This window comes from Thermobia domestica, chromosome 12 (assembly GCF_964235325.1).
Source record: "Thermobia domestica chromosome 12, izTheDome1.hap1.1, whole genome shotgun sequence".
Classification (NCBI taxonomy): Eukaryota; Metazoa; Arthropoda; class Insecta; order Zygentoma; family Lepismatidae; genus Thermobia; species Thermobia domestica.
The window spans coordinates 126,774,963-126,802,891 of record NC_137465.1 but is presented as its reverse complement, the minus strand read 5'-3'; the positions used below and the strand labels follow the sequence as shown (position 1 = coordinate 126,802,891).

General features: G+C 36.4%; 1 protein-coding gene and 1 long non-coding RNA gene across 2 annotated transcripts in view; both read right to left on the bottom strand.

The window, feature by feature from the left end:
- Window positions 1-27,929, bottom strand: part of AsnRS (asparagine--tRNA ligase) — a 129,956-nt gene that overhangs the window by 87,163 nt on the left and 14,864 nt on the right. The gene's annotated exons all lie outside the window — the stretch shown is intronic.
- On the bottom strand, window positions 988-11,940 carry LOC145666632 (uncharacterized). Its single transcript, XR_014127798.1, has 2 exons — window positions 11,771-11,940; window positions 988-1,148 (listed from the first exon to the last, which is right to left on the bottom strand). It is a non-coding gene; the product is annotated as an uncharacterized LOC145666632 (long non-coding RNA).

Below are 27,929 nucleotides of genomic sequence, written 5' to 3'. Positions count from 1 at the left end.
TTCAAGACGCATACTCTCAGTATGACTGATTTCTTAGTTATAAACTCAGAATATACTCCATTATTATTATTATTATTTTTAAAAATCACATACAATGGAAGCTACTTGTTTAGTTATTTGCCTACACATAAACAAAATGCAATAAACGATAAATAGATGACATCAAGTGAGCAATAATTTTTATTACTTATTCTAAGGAAGCTCTTACACAAGGAAGAGCTGGTACTGCAATATCTTCTGCCAGGTTGAAGTTTATAGTCAAAAGAAGTCTTTTGATTTCTATTTGACCAAATAGCCTAGTTATTGCGAGATATTGAGAAATTCGATACCAGTTAGTGCAAATGCTAGGATCAGGTGGAAACTTCCCGACTTAGAATTTCTAATCCTGACACCGACATACTTATCATAAAAAAATAGTTTAACGGGTCTCCGTCCATCATATATCTTAACTAATTTAAACTTATAACCTTTATGCCTTGTTTGAAAATTTAGTTTATTATATAGTTTTTTTTTATTTTTATTTTTTTTAAATTTCCCAATCACTTGTACAAAAGCACTTCTTCCAATAACAGCTGAAACGTTCTCCATTTTCTGCTGGTTACAACGCATTAAGAACGTAACGAGTTTTGCCCTAAGATTCGCCTACAGTTTGCAAACAGTTAAAACAATCCACAATCTATTCAGAAAATAGTGGTATATGAAAAAGTTAAAATGTGGAAAGAAAAAATTAGTAACGTACTCACGGAGAGGTAAACAAACAAATAGTTAATACTCAATGATCAACAGAACTACTATATAGAAAATAATTTGTGTTTTAACAAACAGGTTAGTCAACAACGATCAGATAAAACACAAAATATATATTTGAGATGTCGTCAGGGAACACATTTTATTAATCAAGATACATTTTATGGATCCTAGACGCTTTCATTTTCCGATAATTTCGATATGATCCACATAAAAAGATGAATTTTAAATGGAAGAGGGAACATCGCCTGCTCTTGAAGCCGAAGAGCCTTTATCACTAAAATCACTGAGTACTCAAAATTAATATTCATAAAGTACCATGTATTAAGATTCTTTGAAGCAGTTATTCATGCACAAGATGATTTGCTAGCTCCTTTGCAAATACGTTTCTCTTCTTACACCTGTAAAAAACATTAATTATTAGTTTTACTTAGTAACAAATGCAAAAATTATCTACTCTGAAATAAAACAATACCATGTACAGATTCTTTTTTAAATTGTTACTTTATAGAAGTTTAATATGAGTTCCAAACTTTGTAGAAGTTTCAACCTAACGGATCTTTTCTAGATGAAGGTCAGAGCGCAGAGACAGAAATCACTGGAAAATAAAATATAATCTCCATTACTTGAAGGGGGAAACTAGATAAGTACTTGTCTAAACCCTATATGCTGTATTAATCCTTCAGGTACCCACATAATTTGAATACCCAGGTTCTGTACCCGATAAAGGCGCAATTCTCAGCGTTGACCTACATCAGGGAACAAAAGGAAACAAATTGCATTAAAACACAGGGAGATATGATGTAGAAAAACAGAACTTACTGCGTTCGAAATCCGTACGCTTCACACGCATTACACAAAAATATGTTCCACCTGGAACACAATAACACTTCTAGGATATAGCGTCAGGATACACATTAAAAACCAGTATAGTAAAGTTTTGAACACAAATGTAAGTAGTAGTGTGGATCGTATTGTAATATATATGTTTCGCTTCTTTGTTACCACATCAATTTTTAGCTTAGCTATAAATAGCCCAGTTAACTCACATAGCAGAGAGACATTTAAACTAAAATATAAAACTCATGTAGGTTGCAACGAAGCTAGATATTTTTAGAAAACATTAGTTAAGAACAGAAAGAAAGAAAAGAAAACGCATTCCCATACATCACCACGAAGGGGAAGACCACATTAAAATTCAAAATAATTTTATAACTATAAACACTTAATTTTGTACTTTTTTTCTAACAGTACTATTGTGTGTTGTTTCTATCTCCGGAAGAATACAAACAATCTAAATTGATTGGTTACTTAATTTGTATTTATTCCTTTTATCAGCAGCTAGATTATATAGACGAGACCTACAATTTAAAGTAGCATCTGGAACCACTGCAATGCGTTCGATGCTCTCCCACGACTCGATACCTCGCTTGCCAAAAACACGCGTGCTGCTACTACACCAGGAAGAAAGCAAAGTATGATTTATAGTTATCAGCACTACATATTTGTAATAACAAATCACACGTAAATTATGTACATTTATGAAAAATGTAGTCTCGAGTTTGAATTTTTTCAGTTTTCGACAATGAGTAAGACGTATTATTTACCTACTTCCCAAAATTAGGCATGGCACTGAAATCTTTTGAAATTACAATACTTAAAGTAGCTATAGTTACTAAACTGTGCTCTTGGGTACATGGTTTAAAACTCGACATCTTACTTTGTACGCATAACTGTTATTCATATTTAATTCATTATTCTCACAAAATTTCGATCCTCTCTGGAACCATTCTCAAAATGCAGGCGTAATGCTAGCGTGAATATACTTTCTGAGTACATTATTACATCACTTCAAAACCTGTGAAGGAAAAAGTCGGCATGAAGCTCAGGAGTGGTGAATATAATTTACAGAAGTGTACTGTAGAACACTTTGTGCAGATTTTTCTATTTACAGCTTATGAAGTGATATAACAATGTTATCAAAAAGTAGATTCCTGCTAATATTATGTCTGAGATTCAGGAATGATTCCAGAAAAGAGCGAAATATTGAAGTTGAACCAGCGAGAAGAGCAACTACCCTCTTTTGTACTTCAAAATTTAAAGCAGAAAATTATTTAAAAAGAATTAAACTAACGTAGTCTGATTACGTTTTCCAAATATACGAGATGAATGTGTATGATCGTGCATTACGAACATCTGACCAGCATAAACTCACATAGTGAAATTAAAATTTTACATTATCGAAAAATATGTCCAATCTACTTACAGATATAAAATTCTTCTCTTACACAATGTAAAGTCTTGAGGTTTCCATCAATACATTCTTTTAGTAAATTACTGTTTTGTGCTAGATTTTAATTTAGCCAAATAATCAATCATTCCCCACGGAACTGAATCTACATGTATGAAGGTCATTTATATATATAGAAATATATCCATTATAAGAACACAAGAATAATGAAACAAGAGCAAAGAATTTTGTCATTCGTTGGTGGATGGAATTTCCAGGATAGATTCTCCACTCATAATAAAAGTAATCCTTGCATGTATATGAGAACATTTTAAGTTTACGGTCATAGTCGGTTCTTGTTACCTTGAACGAGCACTGTTGTGCTAAACTCTAACTAACTAACTCTATGGCCTATGGAACCCGGAGGTTCAGTGCCGCGTTCACAAAAGCTCTCCACTGACTTCTATCCTTAGCTAATTGCATCCAGTTTCTACTTTGTATTCCTATCTCTGCGAGATCCATCTTAATATTGTCCTCCCATCTGCGCCTAGGTCTTCCTAATGGTCGTTTTCCTATGGGTCTACCAGTCAAGACTTTGAAAGAGTTTCTACTTTCTTCCATTCTAGCTACATGACCTGCCCACCTAAGCCTCCTAGACTTGACGACCCTAACAATGTTGGGTAAACCGTATAAACTATGTAGTTCCTCGTTATGAAGCTTCCGCCATTCCCCATTCTCGTTCCTCTTGGGTCCGAATATTCTTCTCAGGATCCTGTTCTCAAATACTTTCAGTCCATGTTCTTCCCTCAGAGTAAGCGACCATGTTTCACAACCATACAGAACAACAGGCATGATTATCGTTTTATATATTTTAAGCTTCAAATTCCTCGACAGAATTCGCGACGACAAGAGATTTTGAACCGAATAGTAACACGAATTCCCTGCTTTTAGTCGACATTTAATTTCTTCGTGAATATGATTTTCGTCTGTTAATATTGATCCTAAATATTTGAAAGTATCCACTTTATCAAAAGTATTATTTAATATTTTAACGCCTCCACAATTTGCTGTATTACGGTCCCGACGCACTTCCATGTATTTAGTTTTCTCTGCATTTACTTCTAAACCCATGTCCCTGCAAGCGTTTAATAAGATCTCTGCATTTATTTCTACTGTTCTCCTATCATCCCCTATTAAATTTACATCATCAGCATATGCCATAACCTGGTGAATGCCGTTCAACTCTAGGCCCTGGTTGCTATCTTTGATTTTCCTTATGGCGTATTCCAGCACAAAGTTAAATAATAATGGCGACAACGCATCTCCTTGTTTCAGGCCATTTTCGACGTGGAAGCTCGTGGACAAAAATTTTCCTACCCGGACTTTACTTTGGGATTCACTTAAACATATCTTAATTAATCTAATTAGCTTTCTCGGTATTCCAAGTTCTGTAAGAACGTTGTATAATGTTTCTCTCCTAACCGAGTCGTAAGCCTTTCTAAAATCAATAAATAGTTGATGTAGCGGGGTATTGTATTCCCACTTCTTTTCGAGTATTTGGCGAATGGTAAATATTTGGTCGATAGTTGATCGATTTCGTCTAAATCCGCACTGATAATCTCCAATAATTTCATCTGCGTATGGGGTCAATCTTGCTAACAGAATATTTGAAAGGATTTTATAGGATGTTGACAGAAGAGAAATGCCTCGATAATTATTACAGTCAGTTTTGTCGCCTTTCTTGTGAATTGGAACAATGATTGATTCTTTCCACTCTTGTGGCAATTCTTCCTTGTTCCAGATAAGGAGAATGAGTTTGTGTATCTTGTTCCACAATTTTTCGCCTCCAGCTAAAATTAACTCAGCCGGAATTTCATCTACACCCGGAGATTTGTGTTTCTTCAATTTCTTTATAGCGGCTTCCACTTCTATTCGATTGGGTTCTGGAATATACGGTTCTGCGGTGTGTATCTCCTTTTCTCCACGCACATTAGTTTTTGGCTGCGTGTTCAGCAAATCGTCAAAGAAATCTTTCCATCTATTTAAGAGGCTATCCGTATCGGTGAGAACTGTTCCGTCAGATTTCTTTAATATATAAGCACGAGGTTGATAGCCTTTCTTAAATTCGCTGATCCCCTTATACATGTCCCGAATATTTTTATTTTTACTATTATCTTCAAGTTCCTTAATTTTAGCTTTCAAAAAATCCCGTTTCTTTGTTCTAAAAGTTTTGGAAGTTTCCCGCCTGGTATCTGCGAAATTTTGTGTAGTTGTTTCATTCGGATTTTGTAGCCACCGTAATTTTGCCTGTTTTCTCTTCTCTGCTAGTTTAATGCATTCTTGGTCGAACCATGGTTTGTTCCTACGTATTTCCGCGTGTCCCAATTTTTCTATTGCTGAACTTTTAATGCTATCTCTAATTTCAATCCAAGTATCCTCAACACTAGTGCACTCCGAGTCTTCTAAAACCGCGAATCTATTCGAAACTTCAATCTGGTATTCCTCTCTTACCTGGCTCTCTTCTAATTTCTTTAAATTAAATCTCTCCGTTTTCGGACATTGAATATTACCTTTATTCAGCGATAATCTCTCCCGTATTATCGCTACTACCAGGTAGTGATCAGTGTCACAATCAGCCCCTCTAAACGACCGGACGTCAATTATGCTAGATTGTCTTCTTCTATCTACTAAAACGTGATCAATTTGATTATGTGTTTTTCCGTCCTGTGATGTCCAAGTGTATTTATGAACGTCGCGATGTGGGAATTTTGTACTCTTCACGATTAGGTTTTTGGATGTTGCAAAGTTCACGAGTCTAACACCGTTGTCATTACTTTCCTTATGCAAACTTTCGTTCCCTATAATCGGTTTGAAAATATCCTCTCGTCCTACCTTCGCATTGAAATCCCCTAATAGAATCTTCATATGGTATCGCGGGATTTGGTCAAATATCCGTTCCACTTCTTCGTAAAAACTATCTTTTATATCGTCACCCTTATCTTCAGTTGGAGCATGTACATTTAAAACAATAATATCACACCACCGTCCCTTAAGAGTAATAAAAGAAAGTCTGTCAGTAACAAATTCCACCCGTTTAATTGCTGGTAATATTCGTTTGTGAACGAAAAACCCTGTTCCTAACTGGTGATTTTTATTTCCTTCTCCGTAAAAGAACGTAAAATTTCCGGAATTCTCAGATCCATTTCCTTCCCACCTAACTTCCTGAACTCCTACTACGTCCATCCTGTATTTCTCTAACTCACTCGTTACAGATTTTAACGCGCCTGCCCTATAAAGACTTCTAATATTCCATGTTCCAAATCTCATGTCCATTTTCTTTTGCTGATGTCGTGCCAAGTTATCAGTCCTTGTCCGAGGCTTTTGTGAATGTTTCTGAACAAGTACCTTTTTTTACAGGATGAGGGTGTTAGCCTTACCCAAACCCCCAAGCTGGAGGACCATTCCTAGTCGTCTGTCCGCGACTGCTTATTCAATATATTCGCAGCTAACCTCTATATCTAGAGGCCTTCTCCTCGATCCGCAACCTGAGGACGCGCCATGCCGTGGCGACAGGAACCCACGCACTGTTGTGCAGGGCACGAAAAAACAGCGTACTTCATATTTTATATGTAACAATAAATAAATAAAATTATACACTTAGTACTAATTGTAGGGGAAAAAATCACATTCAAGGAAATCAAAATAAGTACACCAGGTAAACAGACGAACTATCCTATCAACTACTCATGAGTGAAAAGTGGACGGGATCGGACATTACACACATGAATGTTTATATATAAGGGTTACAAAAGTGCAGGAGATATTGAAGCATATACGTATGCAAAGTCTCTACGATGGTTTAGTGTTACCAAATAAACGTTTGAAATGCCAAAGCACAGATTTTTTAAAATAACTGGAAGCAATTACTGCTTTTTTAGTTGATTGTCGGACGTGGATATATCATTTCAATTGAGTGTTTCATTGTCGCTTTACAAACACAGTTTCATAGTTAACATTTACGACTGACATTATACAAAATTACAATTTCCTAACTACATTTCGATTATATAGCTGCCTATGATGGCATGAAACAAGCTAGCGTACCCACTTAATACTGATAAGCCATTAGTTGAGATTTTCACTGTATTACATTACTACGATTTCATGATTAAAATAGTATTAATATATGCAACTCAAGTGTTCCTTGCATCTAGATCTACCCGTAATTTCGTTTTTATAATTTATAATATACCAGAGCCCCACGCACCGTAGGTGAGGGCTCTACCGCTAAGTCACTGTGGCCTCCATACTTTTGGGCTGGAGCTAAATTATAGCAAAACTTAAGTTTCCGTGCAAGGATTTATACAGATTTCCTACAATTCACCTATAGGTATTGACTCAATTTAGCTTCGTGTAGTTAAAATACCTATTCCGTGAGATACGGATGAATTGTTTAGTAACACGTGCATAATAAGAGTTCCTTTGGAACGACCGAGCGTACAAAGTAGAACAGTATATGCAAATAATTAGAAAGTAAAGTAGAATGAAATAATTGTTGATCGATGCTTTACGATATATAGTAAACAACTCAAACATAGAAAGTCTCGAAACATTCGGGATACAAGATAAGACCGTTCATAGTTGAACTACATCTGAAACAGATTACTGAATTCGTAAAAAGAGTTGTGATTATGGACTGTCGTTACTATTCCGTAAGTGATTATATATCCTTGCACATGCAAACGAACCAGAGCAAGTTAATCAATGTATATCAGAGTGCTCACTTCTCGTGCGTGGATGCTTGGTTTGAACCCAGCTTGCGTCAAGTGGGCTTAGTGGTAGTCAAACACCGTGTGGGTAAGTTTTGTCGGGTTTCTCCTACTTTCATCATAGCACTATTTCGTTTGTGATCATGATTAGCGTCTTTCTTAGCCTCAGATTATTATCGTGGGCGGTACACTTTAAAACAAATCTATGTAGAGTATCAATACCAAGAACAGTTTTAAATAAAAGCAAAATAGCCAAAACTGGTGGTTTGGTCCAGTAATTCCACTCTTCTCGAGCTGAAAAAGTTGGTAGAAATGGCCTATATTGTAAGGATTTATCCTGCATGATGGTCTGCGTACCCACCTAGTGCACTGATTTCAAACCTCCGTCGTGATTCGCACTACAATAGTCCATACTGTTCATGAACTTGGTTTGCAAGAGGTGGAATACAAAAATTTAAAACATGGTATGCTAAATATACAAAAGTGTTAACTATTCAGAATGAGAGGGCACACCAAATCTAGCGTCCTTTCACACTTTTGCAAGGAACAGTAAATGTAGCTGCAAGAAACATACGGTAAAATACTATATATGATAACTATATCGGCGGGCACTAAGTTTAAGAATAGCAGAATTTGTAAAACTCATAGGAAACATTTAATACTTAGTACATAACGAGGAAGGCATGGTGGATTGGCTGTATAGCTCTGGTGCGCCAAATCTATTTCGATGTGGTGGACAGCACCGTGTCCGTGGGTTTTCTCCGGGTTATTTCGGATACTTCCATATTGCCATTCCATACATTGTTTTCTAATTATACGCCTCCTTTAGCCCAAAGGGCATAAACATGCGACGTAAAATTAAAACGTTCATTTCCGTGTATAAACACCAAACACAATATGTGTACAAACTAATGTGCCCTAGAAATGACTATGCGCTATCCTAGTACGTAATATCTTACTATATTCAATTATTTCACTATAGTATTATGAAATTCACTATAGTATTATGAAATTCACTATAGTATCTTAAACACTGTTTCTTAGGTAGGATTTGCATTCATGAGTGAAGATTCACTCTACGACAATTTTGCCTTATAGGCATAAACACGCGTTTAAAAGTATGTGACAAAAGCGATCGCGGAAACAGCACACGCTAACTTGTGCTAGGTGGCCTGCGGGGTAACGAAAAACTGGATCTGCAGGAAGCAAAAAATGAAAGGAAATCTTTGAGTTTTACGTCCCACGGTTATGCCGGTTAGGCTAAAGGAGACGGTGATGATGAGTAATGAATGAAATGGTGGAATGAAGAAAGTGGGAGGAAACGGGAGAACCCCGAGAAAACCCACGCACACGGTGTTTGTCCACCACAAAGTTCACTTGGCGGGGGCCGGGATCGAACCCGGGACCCCAAGCACCAGAGGTGAACGCTCTACCACTGAGCCACCGCGGCCCCTCTGCAGGAAGCAGGCGCGCCAACGACGGGAAATGCACATAATCAAAGACAGCGCAAAAAACACTTGATATCGCCTAGAATCTCATAGGCTAGAGTACCTGTACTGGTTTCACACTAGTAGCTCTATTGTTGTAAAGTAAAACTACAAGTTTCCTACATCGATTAGAATAGATTTTAGTTGAGCGTCCCTTTGAGCAGCGAGGCTATATAAGACGTGGACCTGCAATTTAACGTGTACTCCGAACCACATGAGCTCGCGCGGAAATCGAACTCGGGTCTCCCACACCAAAGGCGCGTACGCTAACCGCTTAGTCACGAGGGAGCTCTAAGTTTCCTACATCGTTACAGAAATACTTTGCAGATGGTATTAGTTTGTTACACAGTCGTCTTTGATATGCACGCAATCATTTTAATCCCAGTTGTAATTGTCTCACACTTGTAAACATGAAATGTTTCCTACATTCTGAAAACTTCCTGCGATAGTGGAATTTAGTATCCTACACAATCCTTTTTCATATGTATTCATTCATTTTATCCATACAACTACCGTAATTTTCATGACGGACTATCCTTAATCTGTTCCAATAATTAAAAACTCATATTGCATAAACCATAACAAATATTATTCCAAAAACCATCTGTTTTCACTACCCTCGCTCATTCGCATAACCACCATCGTTAATGCGCCTACTCTATTCGGACGCACCCCCGTGCGGGACCACCAGCTTCGCCCTGGACTGACTGCTCAATTAGATAGCAATCGTGCTTTTTAGTGGTTATCTAGCACAAGATGGTTTGTGTTTTGCACCTTAGTTTTTGTCATACATCCGAACGCCATATTTGTTAACTGTTTAGAGATGGGGGGGGCAAAAACTGGCAATCGATGTTTTATGAAAGTTATCGAGTAAAGTGTTATGAAAATTTTAACTAATTACTTCTAGTTTACCGAACTTAAACTTTAGAGTGACTTATGTGGGAAAAAAAGTGAACTCTTGGTAACGAAGACAGAAAACAACGTGCCTGCGGGGCTCTAACACGCCTTGACTCACTAACGCTCGCTCGGCAATACCATGTGAATTAAATATTGGTGACTTAACCTAATTTATCGTATGGAACCATAAAACGACCGAATCTGAGTAGAGTATCGCAAAATAGTAGGTTGAACAGCTGGTTCTTCCATCGCTAAACAAGACCCCGTATTTATTTGCAAATAGTGATTTTTTATTACAAATCATAAACGTTTCCACGCATCTATTTTAGAAGGTAATTGAACCTAACCTAGGCTAATATAATCTAACCAACGGAACCAAATGTAATACATTTTGGTATTTATTTTCGAGTATGTTTCGCAGAAGGGGTCCAGAAGCACGCACAAAACACAGGAGAAATGGATGATACAATTACTTAGACGTAACATAACGTAACCTAAACTAATGTAAGGTAACCTGAATTAGCCTAATATTAGTGGAGATCAGCAAAATTCTATCATTTTCTGGAAAATTATGCTGGACCCCTCCACTAACATAATATAAACTAACCTAATCTAATGCAAACAGAAATTACCAAAATTGTAACATTTTTTAGAAAAAAGTGTTGGATCCCTTCTGCTAAACATAGGCCTGTTCTTTTTTCGAATGTTATATGGTCTCGCGATACAGCACAAATGGCGAAACATTTTTCGTCCTAATCTAAGCTAACCTTAAAATGTAAATTGACAGAACAGTCTGCTCAAGTAATGCCGATTGCATATCATGTTACCATGCACAATGTTTTGTAAGAGTAGGGAATTGTTTAAATATTTTTTGTTAGATTTTCAATAATTCTTTCTAATGCTCTCTATAAGCTTGTGCGCGTGTCCTAGACACGAATGTCTGGGATAATTTTGGAACTAGGGGGCCAAAATCGGGTAAAATCACCATGTTTACAGGAGAAATGAGTTGATGTTACGTAAGTGTAATTACTAACATAACATAACCTAACCGAACCTAGCCTAAACCATCAACAAAACAGAAAATATAGGAAGAAAGTAGAATTCTGATAAAAATCACCACGTAAAAATTATTGCGGATAATTTATGTATTTCTCCACTATCCTCGCTTAAGAATATGAACTCTACCCGTCGCTGACGCGCCTGCTCCCTACGGACAAACACCCTCGCTCTGCTCGGGGTTTGTTATACTCGGTTAGATAGCATTCGTGCTTTTTAGTTGGTTCGTGGCTGCAATAAACGTGTGAAAATTTGCTAGAACCGTCTGCTCGAGTAATGCCCCAAATATCCTATTCTAACCTGACCTAAACTAACCTACCCAAACCATAAAATAATACAGAAAAGATCCCCCAGTTCCAAAAACATACCGAATGTTTAATTCTTAAACGATTTTATTCTTAAAACAATAACAGGCAATTCATGTTAATAAGTAACTACTTTTCTAAAACATACATATTAACTTTTACACACTACACAATAGTAAGTTTCTAAGAGCCCTAGTCACATTTCTTGGTAGATCCATTACATAAATAATTTCAAAAAATGTTTAGAAAAAATTATAACTATCAAAATTAGAACTACACCTGAACATAAACTATACAGCGTTGTTTGCAACATGCTTCACTCAGTCTCGACAAATAATTTTTCGAAAAAAGAACTGAAAATTAAATTCACACCCAATACAAACAATAAACAATGGCGTTCAACTATAAATTTTCCGCTGAAACCATGCCGAAACTTATCTCTATCATACAACAAATTTCATTGGCTTAAGTTATAATGACGTCATATACGAAATACTATCCACACCTTGATAGTTTCTTGTCTCTTTCTTCTCTTTGGGTGTGGATCCAGCCACTTCCGGTGATAAATCGGTGTGCCTAATAAGAAATTTGCTACAGAAACAGAACTAAAACCTGGTCCTGTCTAAAACACTGACCAGATGACCAGTGATGGATATAGTATACGTAAGACCGTCTGAGTTCCAGAAGAAGCTGGACGCTCATACTTTTAGGGATTATTCATTGAGTATCTACGAACTTAGAAAGGGGGTAACAAACCCACTTTAATTTACTTATCCACTGATACGAAAATAAAAAAGAACGTACCTATTTGCCCTTGTACTTTATATGCTATAGCGCATTACATTATATGCAACAAGGATTTTGGTCTGCATCACGATATAAATTTAAAAATATTTAACATTTTTCGAATCGAAATCAACAAAATTTATTCTAGAAAGTAAAAATAGAATGTTAAGCACATATAATGAAGACAACGCAGTGATTTAATTTGGTAACGTATAAATATATAATATGAAGTATCCTCGCGCACGGAAGACAGGGGGTTCTCATGTATACTATTACCCCAGTGATTATCTCAAAACTAATATTGTAGTACAGTATTAATAAAACTTCTCATATTATTTCCATCACAAAATCTAAAACATAACAAAACGAGGAAATGCTAGAATAAAAAGCACGGGTAGTTTGGGGCATAGAAAATATTATAAAAAGCTGAAATCCAAACTACTAACAAACTTGCACCGTGTGCTTATTCGTTCAGAAACACACGTCTCGATCGACTAAGTATTTCTGGTATTCAAACCAACTCCTCATTCCTTCTACTTCTCTCCTTGTCTAAAGCAGTCTGTGCAACGGCGCCGACTTTCCAAAAGTTACGTGGGCGCATATCAATAGCGGGATATGGTATATATTTTCAGGAGAGTCTCGATATTTTTTGATTAATCTTCATTTAGTTAAAATCTTTTGTGAACACTATCATAGAGGGTTGTGCTCGATACTATTAACAATACATTTCCATTCTTTATTGTGGGGACTGCCTTTGACGAGTTCAGAGATAGACAAGGAAAGTGGGACTGTGTTGCTTGGTTGCCTTTGCACAAACACATTTGAAACAAACACTTACATTTTAGAGCTTAGAAATTTTAACTTTAATCTCAATGTTTTGATTGCTTATTATTTTTTGATAATTGCAAGTGAGAAATATTTATTTTATTCTGTTTCTATCAAACTAAAAACCCTTGGGTGCGGCACACAAATAAGATTATTTTTGTGGGTGCTGGACCTCCAGATCACCCACATAGTCGACGTGCATGAGTCTATGTGACGTGACATACTCTTTCCATTCAGACGGATAAAACAGAAACCATATTTACAAGATTTATAGCTCTAAAACAGTCTTTCATTTGCTTGTTCTGAAATGCCTTTATAGTAGGGATGGACAGAACCGGTTCCTGGTGGAACCGGTTTTCGGGTCTGAACGGATCTGGTTCTAGAAGATCCGGTTCTGGAACCGGTTTTTCAAATCCAGATCTAGAACCGGTTCTTCGGATCCAGTTCTGGAACCGGTTCTTCGGATCTAGTTCTGGAACCGGTTCTCAAGATCCAGTTCTGGAACCGGGTTTTCGGATCCAGGTCTGGAACCGGTTCTGAAAACCAAAGTTTAGGTTCCAGCGGTACTTTGACCCTTCCTGATTTTAAAAACGCTCCTGCGTACACTATAAGACAATATCGGCACCTTGTATATCACATCGTTATTGAGAAATCATATACGGTGTAATAGCTATCATATATAATATTTTCTACATTTTTAAAGTAATAAATAATAAAAAAAACTTGTGACTCTTATGGAAACATTTGGGTTCCGAGCGAAGCGAGCAAGGAAATTTTTAACAAAACTATTTCTTTGCAAACCGACAACAATATTTATTTGATAGGGCGCTAATACTTTTTCGAGGCGACGCGTTGGAGGTCCCCCCCCCCCGCCGCTTCCCAGCTACGACTCTGATTATACATGATATGTCTAAGTTTTCATCCGATTTCAAAGTGTTCTTATCTGAAAACGGTTAATAGTATTTGACATCTCTTATTGCGCAAACTATCACCAACTCACTAGCTCCTGTCAGTGTTCAAGGTATGGAAAGATGTCGAACATCGACTTGTTCTTTCATGCAACCGGAAGAGACCGCATTGAACATCTGTAAACTGAAAATTTGACATAACTGCAATTATTTTGCATTTTGTATAAACTTGGACACTCCTTCTTTCAAACGCTAAGCGTTTCATTCAAATACGATCAGCCATTATCAAACTATAAAATTTTGATATCGGAAAAAGACTTTCGAGATATTCTGTACTATCTTCTGGTTCATGAATTCCATAATTCTACGCGAAACAGACAAATTATTTCTAAATTGTAATAAAAATATGTAAGAATTTATTACGTTCAGAAATTGTTTAAGAAATGAAAATTATATAAGAATACCTGTACAATAATGTTCCATATAGCCATAGCAACATTTCATTAGTTTATTTTGATTTTTCCGCATTGCTTACATATAACACTTTCTTTAAAATTTCCCTATTTTATCATCTTCAACATTACTCTATACACTTACACTAGCATCCTTCTACTTCATATCCCCTGCCCTCTATTTTTCTCCTGAAAATAAATTCTTTGGTAAAGTATCGCAGCAAATTCTTAGAGATTGAAAGAATACTATGGAGCTTGCTAAGTGAAATCGAAGGAATTTGTTAGAATTTCCTCACCCTTCATCTTATCTTCATCCACTAGCAAGTTTCTTGATCAAGTATCGCAGCAAAACCTTTGGCATTAAAGGGATTCCAAAGGGTTTGCTCCGTGAAACATCAAGGAATTAGCAAGAAGCCGGCGTAAGATCGTATGGTGCATATGATCTTACGTCCCTCTCCAGTCAAAAGTAGGCTCTCACAGACGGTAGAGATCTTGACGAGGTTGTGGGGCTTTCAACCAACATTTGCCTGCACCAACCTTTATGTTTTGATTTGAATGATAATAAACATTTTACTGTTTATTTTTTTAAATGTTCATTAAAGCAATGGATACAGCAGCAGAAGTATCAAGAAGTTCGAGATATTAAAACTAGCATGCCACCATATTCAACCAAACTCTTGGAAAGCAGACTTTTATTTCAATGCCTTCTGGGTTCGGACTATATACGAAGTGGAGCCGACATGGACATATACCACATCTGAAATATCAGTACCCTGAAAACTATTAGGATGTTTTCAACATAAATATAGGCCTACGTTCAATATCAACGGCGCACACAGAGTCAATTTTTGGATTATTCCATTCTATTAGTTCCTCTACGTCTAAAGGAAAAGTATATGAGTAACTGCATAGTGTTCTCCGTGGCTGTGTGGATAAAGTCATGGTTCGATAGCTAAGAGTTTCGTGGTTCGAAACCTCTCTCGTAAGCTGAAGATTTTTTACATTCTCATTTCTCCAGATGTTAAGATCTTTCTCTCCCTTCGCAATCATCTGATGCTCTAGAAAGAGTTATCCACCTTAATTAGACAACTGCCTGATGTGATCCTCGCAGTTCGAAAACTTTCCTTTTCTTACACAAAATCACAAATTTCGTCATAATATGGATATTGTCTGATCATTTTTTCCCTCCAATTCCAAACTTGCGTATGTAAACAATCCTCTCTGCCTCCATATTTGAATATCTCTGTCCCCATATTTCAATATCTACCAATGTCGTCCATTATGAACGCACATGGCTTGGATCAAACCTTCGACTCTTGAAACCAAATGTAAGCGCTCTAGCAATGTTCTATCGTAACTCTACAGGTTTGCATAACTTTAGACTGTTCGGGGGGATTCTCCGCCGACATAAGAGTTTCTCTTTTCATATTAATGTTTTACAATAGATTTTATCAAACAATATATGTGTATCGCACTCAAGGGAGGAGGGAATTACACCTTCCTGTGCTACCCAAATGATAACCTTGGAACATTTGCTTGCAATTACTGAAAAAAAGAAATTAACCATTGAATAACACTCACTTCTACCAATAGTTTTTAGAAATTGCTTGTAATTACTGAAAAAAAAAAGAAATTAATCATTGAATAACACTCATTTCTACCAATAGTTTTTAGAGCTCTGCGCCCACAGACTTTGGGAAGCACAAAACCTACTGCTGTGATTGACAACTTCCATAGATTTCACAATGAACATCTTCCTAGCTTGACGTGATATGCAGACTTTCAAGAAGGGGAAGAATGAAAATAAAGGTGTTTATATGGTAATATTTTGAGACTTTTTTTTTATTCAGACTCTAAAAAGACATTTCAGAACAAACGAATGGAAGAGACTGTTTTAGAGCTCTAAAGCATGTAAACATGGTTTCTGTTTTCTTTCCATCTGAATGGAAAGAGTATATTACGTCACACAAACTGCTTTAGACAAAAAGAAGAGGGAGAGGGCGGGTTGGGTAAATACCAGTAGCAATAGTCGATTGAGACGTGTGTTTCTGAATGCATAAGCATACGGCGCAAGAGTTCGCTAGTAATTTGGATAAACTTTTTGAAACATTTTCTATGCCGAGTTGTTATATTAAGGACAGGATGTATAACACCAAACCACACACCCTGAATGACTTACGGCATCGCACTGTGAAAGAAACAAGAAGACTTTCTTGTGATATGCTACAATATAACTAACTAACTAACTAACTCTATGGCCTATGGAACCCGGAGGTTCAGTGCCGCGTTCACAAAAGCTCTCCACTGACTTCTATCCTTAGCTAATTGCATCCAGTTTCTACTTTGTATTCCTATCTCTGCGAGATCCATCTTAATATTGTCCTCCCATCTGCGCCTAGGTCTTCCTAATAGTCGTTTTGCGCTTGGTTTTCCAGTCAAGACTTTGAAAGAGTTTCTACTTTCTTCCATTCTAGCTACATGACCCGCCTACCTAAGCCTCCTAGACTTGACGACCCTAACAATGTTGGGTAAACCGTATAAACTATCTAGTTCCTCGTTATGAAGCTTCCGCCATTCCCCATTCTCGTTCCTCTTGGGTCCGAATATTCTTCTCAGGATCATGTTCTCAAATATTTTCAGTCTATGTTCTTCCCTCAGAGTAAGCGACCATGTTTCACAACCATACAGAACAACAGGCATGATTATCGTTTTATATATTTTAAGCTTCAAATTCCTCGACAGAATTCACGACGACAAGAGATTTTGAACCGAATAGTAACACGAATTCCCTGCTTTTAGTCGACATTTAATTTCTTCGTGAATATGATTTTCGTCTGTTAATATTGATCCTAAATATTTGAAAGTATCCACTTTATCAAAAGTATTATTTAATATTTTAACGCCTCCACAATTTGCCGTATTACGATCCCGACGCACTTCCATGTATTTAGTTTTCTCTGCATTTACTTCTAAACCCATGTCCCTGCAAGCGTTTAATAAGATCTCTGCATTTATTTCTACTGTTCTCCTATCATCCCCTATTAAATTTACATCATCAGCATATGCCATAACCTGGTGAATGCCGTTCAACTCTAGGCCCTGGTTGCTATCTTTGATTTTCCTTATGGCGTATTCCAGCACAAAGTTAAATAATAATGGCGACAACGCATCTCCTTGTTTCGGGCCATTTTCGACGTGGAAGCTCGTGGACAAAAATTTTCCTACCCGGACTTTACTTTGGGATTCACTTAAACATATCTTAATTAATCTAATTAGCTTTCTCGGTATTCCAAGTTCTGTAAGAACGTTGTATAATGTTTCTCTCCTAACCGAGTCGTAAGCCTTTCTAAAATCAATAAATAGTTGATGTACCGGGGTATTGTATTCCCACTTCTTTTCGAGTATTTGGCGAATGGTAAATATTTGGTCGATAGTTGATCGATTTCGTCTAAATCCGCACTGATAAGCTCCAATAATTTCATCTGCGTATGGGGTCAATCTTGCTAACAGAATATTTGAAAGGATTTAATAGGTGTTGACAGAAGAGAAATGCCTCGATAATTATTAGTCAGTTTTGTCGCCTTTCTTGTGAATTGGAACAATGATTGATTCTTTCCACTCTTGTGGCAATTCTTCCTTGTTCCAGATAAGGAGAATGAGTTTGTGTATCTTGTTCCACAATTTTTCGCCTCCAGCTAAAATTAACTCAGCCGGAATTTTATCTACACTCGGAGATTTGTGTTTCTTCACTTTCTTTATAGCGGCTTCCACTTCTATTCGATTGGGTTCTGGAATATACGGTTCTGCGGTGTGTATCTCCTTTTCTCCACGCACATTAGTTTTTGGCTGCGTGTTCAGCAAATCGTCAAAGAAATCTTTCCATCTACTTAAGAGGCTATCCGTATCAGTGAGAACTGTTCCGTCAGATTTCTTTAATATATAAGCACGAGGTTGATAGCCTTTCTTAAATTCGCTGACCCCTTATACATGTCCCGAATATTTTTATTTTTACTATTATCTTCAAGTTCCTTAATTTTAGCTTTCAAAAAATCCCGTTTCTTTGTTCTAAAAGTTTTGGAAGTTTCCCGCCTGATATCTGCGAAATTTTGTGTAGTTGTTTCATTCGGATTTTGTAGCCACCGTAATTTTGCCTGTTTTCTCTTCTCTGCTAGTTTAATGCATTCTTGGTCGAACCATGGTTTGTTCCTACGTATTTCCGCGTGTCCCAATTTTTCTATTGCTGAAATTTTAATGCTATCTCTAATTTCAATCCAAGTATCCTCAACACTAGTGCACTCCGAGTCTTCTAAAACCGCGAATCTATTCGAAACTTCAATCTGGTATTTCTCTCTTACCTGGCTCTCTTCTAATTTCTTTAGATTAAATCTCTCCGTTTTCGGACATTGAATATTACCTTTATTCAACGGTAATCTCTCCCGTATTATCGCTGCTACCAGGTAGTGATCAGTGTCACAATCAGCCCCTCTAAACGACCGGACGTCAATTATGCTAGATTGTCTTCTTCTATCTACTAAAACGTGATCAATTTGATTATGTGTTTTTCCGTCTGGTGATGTCCAAGTGTATTTATAAACGTCGCGATGTGGGAATTTTGTACTCTTCACGATTAGGTTTTTGGATGTTGCAAAGTTCACGAGTCTAACACCGTTGTCATTACTTTTCTTATGCAAACTTTCGTTCCCTATAATCGGTTTGAAAATATCCTCTCGTCCTACCTTCGCATTGAAATCCCCTAACAGAATCTTCATATGGTATCGCGGGAGTTGGTCAAATATCCGTTCCACTTCTTCGTAAAAACTATCTTTTGTATCGTCACCCTTATCTTCAGTTGGAGCATGTACATTTAAAACAATAATATCACACCACCGTCCCTTAAGAGTAATAAAAGAAAGTCTGTCAGTAACAAATTCAACCCGTTTAATTGCTGGTAATATTCGTTTGTGAAAGAAAAACCCTGTTCCTAACTGGTGATTTTTATTTCCTTCCCCGTAAAAGAACGTAAAATTTCCGGAATTCTCAGATCCATTTCCTTCCCACCTAACTTCCTGAACTCCTACTAAGTGCATCCTGTATTTCTCTAACTCACTCGTTACAGATTTTAACGCGCCTGCCCTATAAAGACTTCTAATATTCCATGTTCCAAATCTCATGTCCATTTTCTTTTGCTGATGTCGTGCCAAGTTATCAGTCCTTGTTCGAGGCTTTTGTGAATGTTTCTGAACAAGTGCCTTTTTTTTTTACAGGATGAGGGTGTTAGCCTTACCCAAACCCCCAAGCTGGAGGACCACTCCTAGTCGTCTTTCCGCGACTGCTTATTCAGTATATTCGCAGCTAACCTCTATATCTAGAGGCCTTCTCCTCGATCCGCAATCTGAGGACGCGCCATGCCGTGGTGACAGGAACCCATATGCTACAATATGGGCTTTCCAATTTTTAGGACCGAGTGACCTATTGTAAGACAATCGACAAAATGCAAGTAAATGTAAGTAAATGTCATATTTTGTTGTTCATACTCTGTGCAATATACAGTGTACAGATACCTACAGGAATATAGTAAACTTCCTTTCAGATAAATCTTAATTTTTAAGGTCGAACGTAGCACACTCGTGTGAAAGATCCTAGTCAATATTGATGTGTCACTCATATCCTTTCCATTTAAAGAATATTGTGTGATATCCAATGTGGTGGAATCCAATATTGCTGCTATGATGTTCACACCCTCACTTGATAAATTTTTCACACCAATACACACTTGTAACTTTTTCCTATCTTCGGTCCACTTGTCTCGTTATTAATTGTCTAGCCAGATACTTCTGCCTATTAGATACTAATGTCAAACGTAGCATACTTTCACTCGTAAACGAATGTAGATAGATAAAAAATATTACATTCTTATTTATGGGAAGATTCAAGCCAATTGATGTGTCAAACACGTTCCTTTCCATTTAAAAAGTATTATGCGATATCCAATATGGCGGACTTCAAGGTATCTGCCATGAGTTCCACACGCACTCCATTCAATAGTTTTTGCATGAATACCTACCTACAACATTTACTTTTCCTCCGTTCACACGTATTGCTATTACTGGTCTGTCGTAATACTTTTGACTAACCCTGTATACAGATTCACATGTTTCAAACTGAATATTAGGGTTTTGAAACTTTGTAGTATTTATTACATTTAAGTTACAATTATAAATATTATCAAATGAAAGAGCAACTCAGTTTTGTACGCACGCATGCACATGCATTGTTTCCTCTGTCTGCCGTTAGAAAGAGCAAGTAGCAAAGATGGAGACTAGAGAGCAGAAAGCTTTTTGTGTTTTAATTTTGCAAAGACTGAATCTGTAGTTACAGTGCAACCGTCTGTGTGAAAGAATATTAAGGAGACGCTTACAAATACGTCATTATCATTTGCAGTTGCTAAAGGTCTAAAGCCTACAGACTACAGTTTACGTGCCAATTTTGCAAATGAAATATTGCTGCATGACAATTTAGATTTTCTGGATCGTGTCGTCTTCAGTGATAAATCGACATTTCACCTTAAGTGCTAATGTGAATACTCATAATGTTCGCATCTGGCGGTCAGCAAATCCTCAGGAGATAGTACAATTGAAACGAGACTCCCCTAAACTGAATGTGTTTTGTGTCATACGGCAGAAAGTTTTTGGGCCTTTCTCGCCTATTGCCCAGATGTGTGCCGTGTGATGAATGAAGCTCACATCGAACACTTGTAGCAAAGACTGTTTGAGAAGTTCTTTTACTTGATGTATTGTTTATAATTGTACGTAAAATGTAATAAGTACTACGAACATTTAAAACCCCGATATTCATTTTGAAACATCCTGCATTTCTCAGCAACACTATTGGTGCTAAGATGTATGAAGGAGAGAAAACTTTCCTTATAACGTGATTGTTTACAGAGCGTTTCCCAACCTTTTTCTACTTGCGGTACACTACAGGTGCATCTTGAATTCTCGCGGTCCACCCATATATATATATATATATATATATATATATATATATATATATATATATATAATTACTATTATTATTTGTAAATATAAAATACCGTGGTATTTTAATGTGGTCACTGATCTCCTTCTTACAGAGAAGAAACCTCGATCACTGATTTTCCCCCGTGGTAAATCATTATGCTTATTTTTCATTCTAATTTTAAAATAGAAAACAATTGCAATGAAATATAGGACTCGAGTTTTTAAAAATCCACTTTCTCTTTCGAAAACTGTATCTAACCTTTAACTAAAAGGGAAGGTCACTAAATAACGAACGAATAAACAAATCTCCTATATTTCAAAAAAAACAAATGTAGGTAATTTGTATGCATGTTTGCTTTGTTGAATTTATTGAATGATATGTTAAAATTTCAAGTTACGAAATAGTCTGCAACAATAAAGAAGCAATAATGGTCATGAGAATGATAAATACGTTTTTCAACATTAAAATTGTACAGAAAAGTAACACAGTATGAAACTTAAAATTGTACATTTATAGTAGAGGTTCTTAGTAATGTGAAATACAAATATATATTTTCCCCTATGTCTTGCAATTTAGTTCCTATAGAATTAATAATTTGTTTCGATTTCCTCGCGGCACACCAGCGGCCCATTCGCGGCACACCAGTGTGCCGCGGCACACCGGTTGGGAAACGCTGGTTTACAACAACGATATTATTATTAGTCGAGACTTTAACTCTACAACAACACTAGTTACTAGTCTAAAACATGTAATCAAATGTACAATAACCCTTTCGGAATCAGGTGGCGAAAGTGGCACATACGGGTGTCACTTTTTTAATCCGCTCCTGTGTGGATACTAATTAAGATATCGGGATTTTTTTTTGCCAAATATAGTTCGATTATATTAGTTTCTTTTTCTTCTGGGTGTCAAATTTACTTCTCAAAATTCACCCGTCAAAAATTCGAGAATTTTCGAATTTCGAATTTTCTTTATTTGTTTTTTTTTTCCTATAGCTTCCTTCGTTGTAGTGAAACCTCCTTAAGACTTGTCAGGTAGGTACGTCGGATGGATACCTAATTGTTGACATCAATTGGACGGAGCTGTGCGCACTGTTGCTAAGTAGGGAAATTAAAATTTCCTTAAATTTGGGCAAAAAATTCGAAATTTTTGTTTACAAATCCGTACCTATACGTCCGAGTGCAAGTCAACTTACGCCAATCGAACATTTGTCCTTATTGAACAAACGCGGGTACATATCGTTACAGTGGGGTAATTAGCGGGCGCACGAAAAATTCGGATTTAGGTTCTAACACTTGATTTTTTCCTACTTTTCTGTTTACCGTAATATATTTTTGGTAATTAGAAGCTTTGTTCCTTAAATATCGCCATGTTACTTGTAGGATATATTAGTGGTGTACCAATGTTTATTTTAAGATAGTTTGCGTCTTTCTGGTAGTAGTGTTGCCAGCTACAGAAAATTTTAATTCTAGATTTTAGATGGAAATTTTGGGAAATTCCCTGTTTTGTCTCCATTATTTCCCTCTTGTTGGCTACATCGGAACAAACGTACCAGTACCTGAAGGTCTCGTCTTTGTCCTACACAACGCACTATAAAACGTTTTAATAGGATAATAAGGGGAAGTACAGTTGAGGTTTACAGTAGACCTTGTTTTCTAAGTGGAAAGATAACTGATTTTTTTTTAGGTAGAATGAGATACTTTTTAATGACATGCTTACTTTATTAGATATCGTCACGATACTTGTTGGATATATTAGAGGAATACCAAAGCTTATTTTAAAATAGTCTGTTTGTGTCTGCTAGCAGTGTTGCTAACTACAGAAAACTTTAATTCCCGATTTTAGGAGGAAATTTTGGAAAAAAATTCCTTTTTTGTCTCTATTATTTCCCTCTTGCTGGCTACATTCGAACAAAAGTACCACTGTCTGAAAGCCTCGTCCTTAGCCTACACAGCAAACCATAAAAAGTTTCGGTAAAATAATTAGGGGATGTACAGTTGAGGTTTATAATAAACTATGTTCTGTAAATGGTAAGAAAATTGTGAATTTTTGACGTAGAATGAGATTTTTTTTCTAATTTCATGTTTACCTGGTACTTTGTTAGATATCTCCATGATACTTGTAGGACATATTCTTTGGGTACAAAGATGTATTTTCAGATAGTTTACGGCTATTTGATGGTAGAGTTTCCAGCCAAAACGATTAATTCCCGATTTTAGGTGAAAAATTCGGAAAATTTCCATTTATTTCCCTCTTGCTGGCTACATTGGAACAAACGTACTACTACCTGAAAGTCTCCTCTTTGGCCTACAGAACGCACCATTAAAAGTTTCAATAGGTTAATTAGAGAAGCTCCGGCATATCTGTTGATTTTTGCTTCTGAGGCGTACAAAGTGTCAAAATTTCATGTGTATGATGACAGAGAATTTTTCTTTCTTTGAATGGAAGCCAGCGACTTCAGGTTTTCACTGTACCTTGTGAACGCACCAAATAATTTTTAGGTGACTTGGCCGCATATGGCAACAGTGGTGCTACATGCAAAAAAATCTTGAAATTCGGTAGGGGAATTTTTTGTAAATTTTCACCCCTACATTTCCCTCAATAATTTCCCGCCCGTTGACAACACTGCAATGAAACTTACACCAAAAAATAGCCACATTCCTTTTCTAAACAGCAAGGTCTTAACGATATCAATTGGGTTAATAGCTTTTGAGCAATATGTCACCAACTGAAAATGTAGGAAATCGCCAAAAGTGACCTGGGTCCGAAAGGGATAAACACACGATTTTGCTTGTATACGTACAAAGTAACAAACGATTTGTAAGTTACGAGGGCTTCGGCTCAATTTCTGTTGATTAGTTCAATGATGTTCAACATAAATCAATAAATAATAGTTGCCAGAAAAAGCAGACATTTGAAAAAAAAACCTTGAAAAAGAACGATGTTTTTTATTGAAAAAATCTTCAGAGAAAAAAAGTTTTTTTAAAACACTAGCTGCTATACAAAAGTAGAAAAAAATACTCATCATACACACCAAAGTTTGACACTTTTTTCATCTCAGAAGCAAAAAGCAACAATTATGCAAGAACTGCAGCTTCCCTAATTATTCTATTGGAACTTCTATGGTGCGTTTTGTAGCCCAAAGATGAGGCTTTCAGATACTGGTACGTTTCTTCTAATGTAGCCAATAAGAGTGAAATTATGGAGGGATAAATCATAGAGGGAAATTTTCTGTGGCTAGAAACACTGCTACTATATAAAAGCAAACCATCTTAAAATAAACTCCGGTACCGTACACCACTAATATATCACAGAAGTATCTTGTCGATATCTAATAAACGAAGCTTGTAATTTTAAAAAAATGATTATGGTAAACAGAAACATGAAAAAAGCCAGGTTTAGGACCTAATTTCGAATTTTTCGAGCGCCCATTAATTACCCAATTGTAATAATCTGTACTTTCTTTTGTTTAGTAATCTGTATTGATGTTCGACTGGCGTAAGTTGACTGGCATTAGTACTTACAGGTACGCATTTATAAACATAACTTTCGAAAATTTAGAATTTTTTGACCGAGAAATTGGAAAATTTTAATTTCTCTAGTTGGCAACACTGATTGTGAATTGTTCAAATTGGTCTAAAAAAATATTTATCAATATGAGGTATATACCTGACAAGTCCTAAGTAGATCTCTTTAAAACGAAGAAAGTTATAGTGAAAAAACTTAAAAAAGAAAATTGGAAATTCGAAAATTCTCAAATTTTTTATTTTGAGCTCAAATTTGAGAAGGATGTTCGACACTCAGAAAAAAAAGATTATCATTAGGATAAACTATGTTCCAATTTTATTTGGCATAGAAAAAATAATCCCGATATATTAGTTAGTGCTCACATAGCAGAGGATTAAGAAAGTGGTATACCCGCGTCTGCCACTTTCCCGATCTTGTCTCGAAAGGTATAGGGGGTAGAAATTCTCGAGATGCTGATTCGATTTCCAAAAACAGCTTAACGCTATATGCTACAATTTTTGTTTAATGATGTTCAACGTTAAAAACGGAACGGTTATTTCTACAACTTCCGGTTTGAATAAACGGTTAATGGAGGAGATGCAACCTATTCTTGGGACATAATCAATTCTGAAAAGCTGCTTCTTAATGTCCTACCGTTCTTGCTCTATGTAAGGCAATACTGGAACCAGAAGTACAGTAGCAACAAACTACTATCTCTTCCAGTTTTATTAGTGTCTTATGGCGGAAGATGGTTTCATTTCTTAAAATGTTGAATATATTCCAAGACGGTTGGAGATTGTATCCTTTCTTGAAATGTTAAATCTATTGCACAAAAAAAAAAAAAGCTTTCGCTATTTATTGTGTCTTTTGTCCTATGTGTATTAAAGTTGAAACCGAAAACGACTCATTTCTACAACTTTCGGTTTGATATAAGGGCTAAAGGGAGATTTAATCTATTCTTGGGACGCTGAATGGATAAAAATAAATGCTGCTCTACATTTCTGACCGTTTTTGCTCTATGTAAATCAATATTGATACTGAGAATACTAGAAAATTTCAACTTACCTTTCGTTGAGACACTGAATCTATCCCAAGAAACCACTTTTACTATGCATTATCCTTTCTTTTTTTCTATGACGATCTAGGTTGAAACCGGAAATAATTGATTTGTACCTCTTTCAGTTTGAATATATGTTATCGAAGGAGACGGACTATTCTTGAGACGCTGGATCAATTTAAAAAAAAAAAAAAAAAAAAAGACGACTCTCCTTGTATTTTATTCTTTTTGCTCCAATATGTCGACAGGTAACCAGACAAACAGAGAGTATTTTTATAAGACTATGGTATTAATATAGTATAGTTTGGATGTCTAATAAAATTAGCTGTAGCCCTACTAATAAATGATGTTAACCGTTACTAGGCAGATTTTTGACGTGAAGACCTAACCTGGTGTTCCAATTTCCCCTCACGTGTTCAAATGATTTATATCAGGATTCAGAGGTTGCCAATCCATTAATCAAAAATTTTTGTCTGTGTAGACCTGTAGTGCGATAGCCGCTGTAACATTAGACCTTGTATTATCATCTTGAAAGTAACCCTGGCTCATATAATACAATTTAATAATGTTCGGATAACTTCATTACTCAAAATATTAGAAAAGATTTATAATTGACCTACCACTCTTGCATTATCCACATGTGATGTAAACTTTAACTGAGACACTGTTCTCAATAGGTCCCAGAGCTGGTTCGTGGCTATGAGGTTAGCGAACGCGCCTTGGGCCGGGGAGACCCTGGGGTTTGATTTCCGGTTGGAGTTCATGTGGTTGGAATTCCATGTTAAGCTATAGGTTTAGGTACACGTCTCATATAGACTGTAGTGAAAGAGAAACTAGAATCCAATCCAACTGACCAGTCATTCAACTTAATGATACAGGCTTATGAACGGCGGTTCTACTTGGGACGATAAACGGAAGATTTCATTTCACTTCACAGACACTTTTCTACGTTCATTTTTTACCTTTACAGCTAATGATGATAGTTTTTTTAACCCGTTCAATTTTTCGCTTCACTACAACTAATACTTTTGCCGTAATATATATAAACCCATCAATTGTCGAAGACAAATTTTCTTTCGAACAGAAAATAATTAAACTAGCATCAATTACCCGTTTCGCTGGGTTCAATTAAGAAAAAAAATAGTAATATGTTTTCTTAGTCAGTCACTTTTTACTATAACTAAAGAGCTCCTTGACATTGGTCATTTTCGATTATTTTTATATACCCCCTTTTCCACCCCAAGTTGCGAACCACGGCATCGGAAGTATATATTCCCTCCCCTCCCACAATTTTTGTGGGGCTGAATTGATTTAAATGGCATCAGAAGTGTCACTGTTCATCTCAGCGACCTCAAAAACTATAGATTCGATACTAATATCGGTCATTTTCGATCATTTGTAAATGCCTTTCCCTTCCTTTAAGTTACATCGTCAAAGTGATATGACAAAAATCATCTCATGTTCGAACTTTATCTATGTTGAAAATTTGATCGAGATCGGTCCGGTGGTTCAAGAGTTATTGATTTATTTATTTTTATATATCTCCCCCTGCTACCTCCTCCCCTAAGTTCTATCGTCAAAGTGAATAGATAAATTCTATCCCAGACCCGAACCTTATCTATGTTGAAAACTTGATTGAGATCGGTCAGATGGTTCAAGAGTGAAGTCACATAGACAGTCACTTTCAGTTTTATTTTTTTTACATATATCTCCCCCTCCCCCTCTGCTACGTTGCACCGTCAGAGTTAAATGATAAAAAATATTCCAAGCCCGAACGTAATCGATGTTGAAGATTTGAACGAGATCGGTTGGGTGGTTGAAATCTGTCACTTCCCCTCCCTCTTTCCTAAGCCTTACAGTCAAAGTGATATGATAAAAACCAC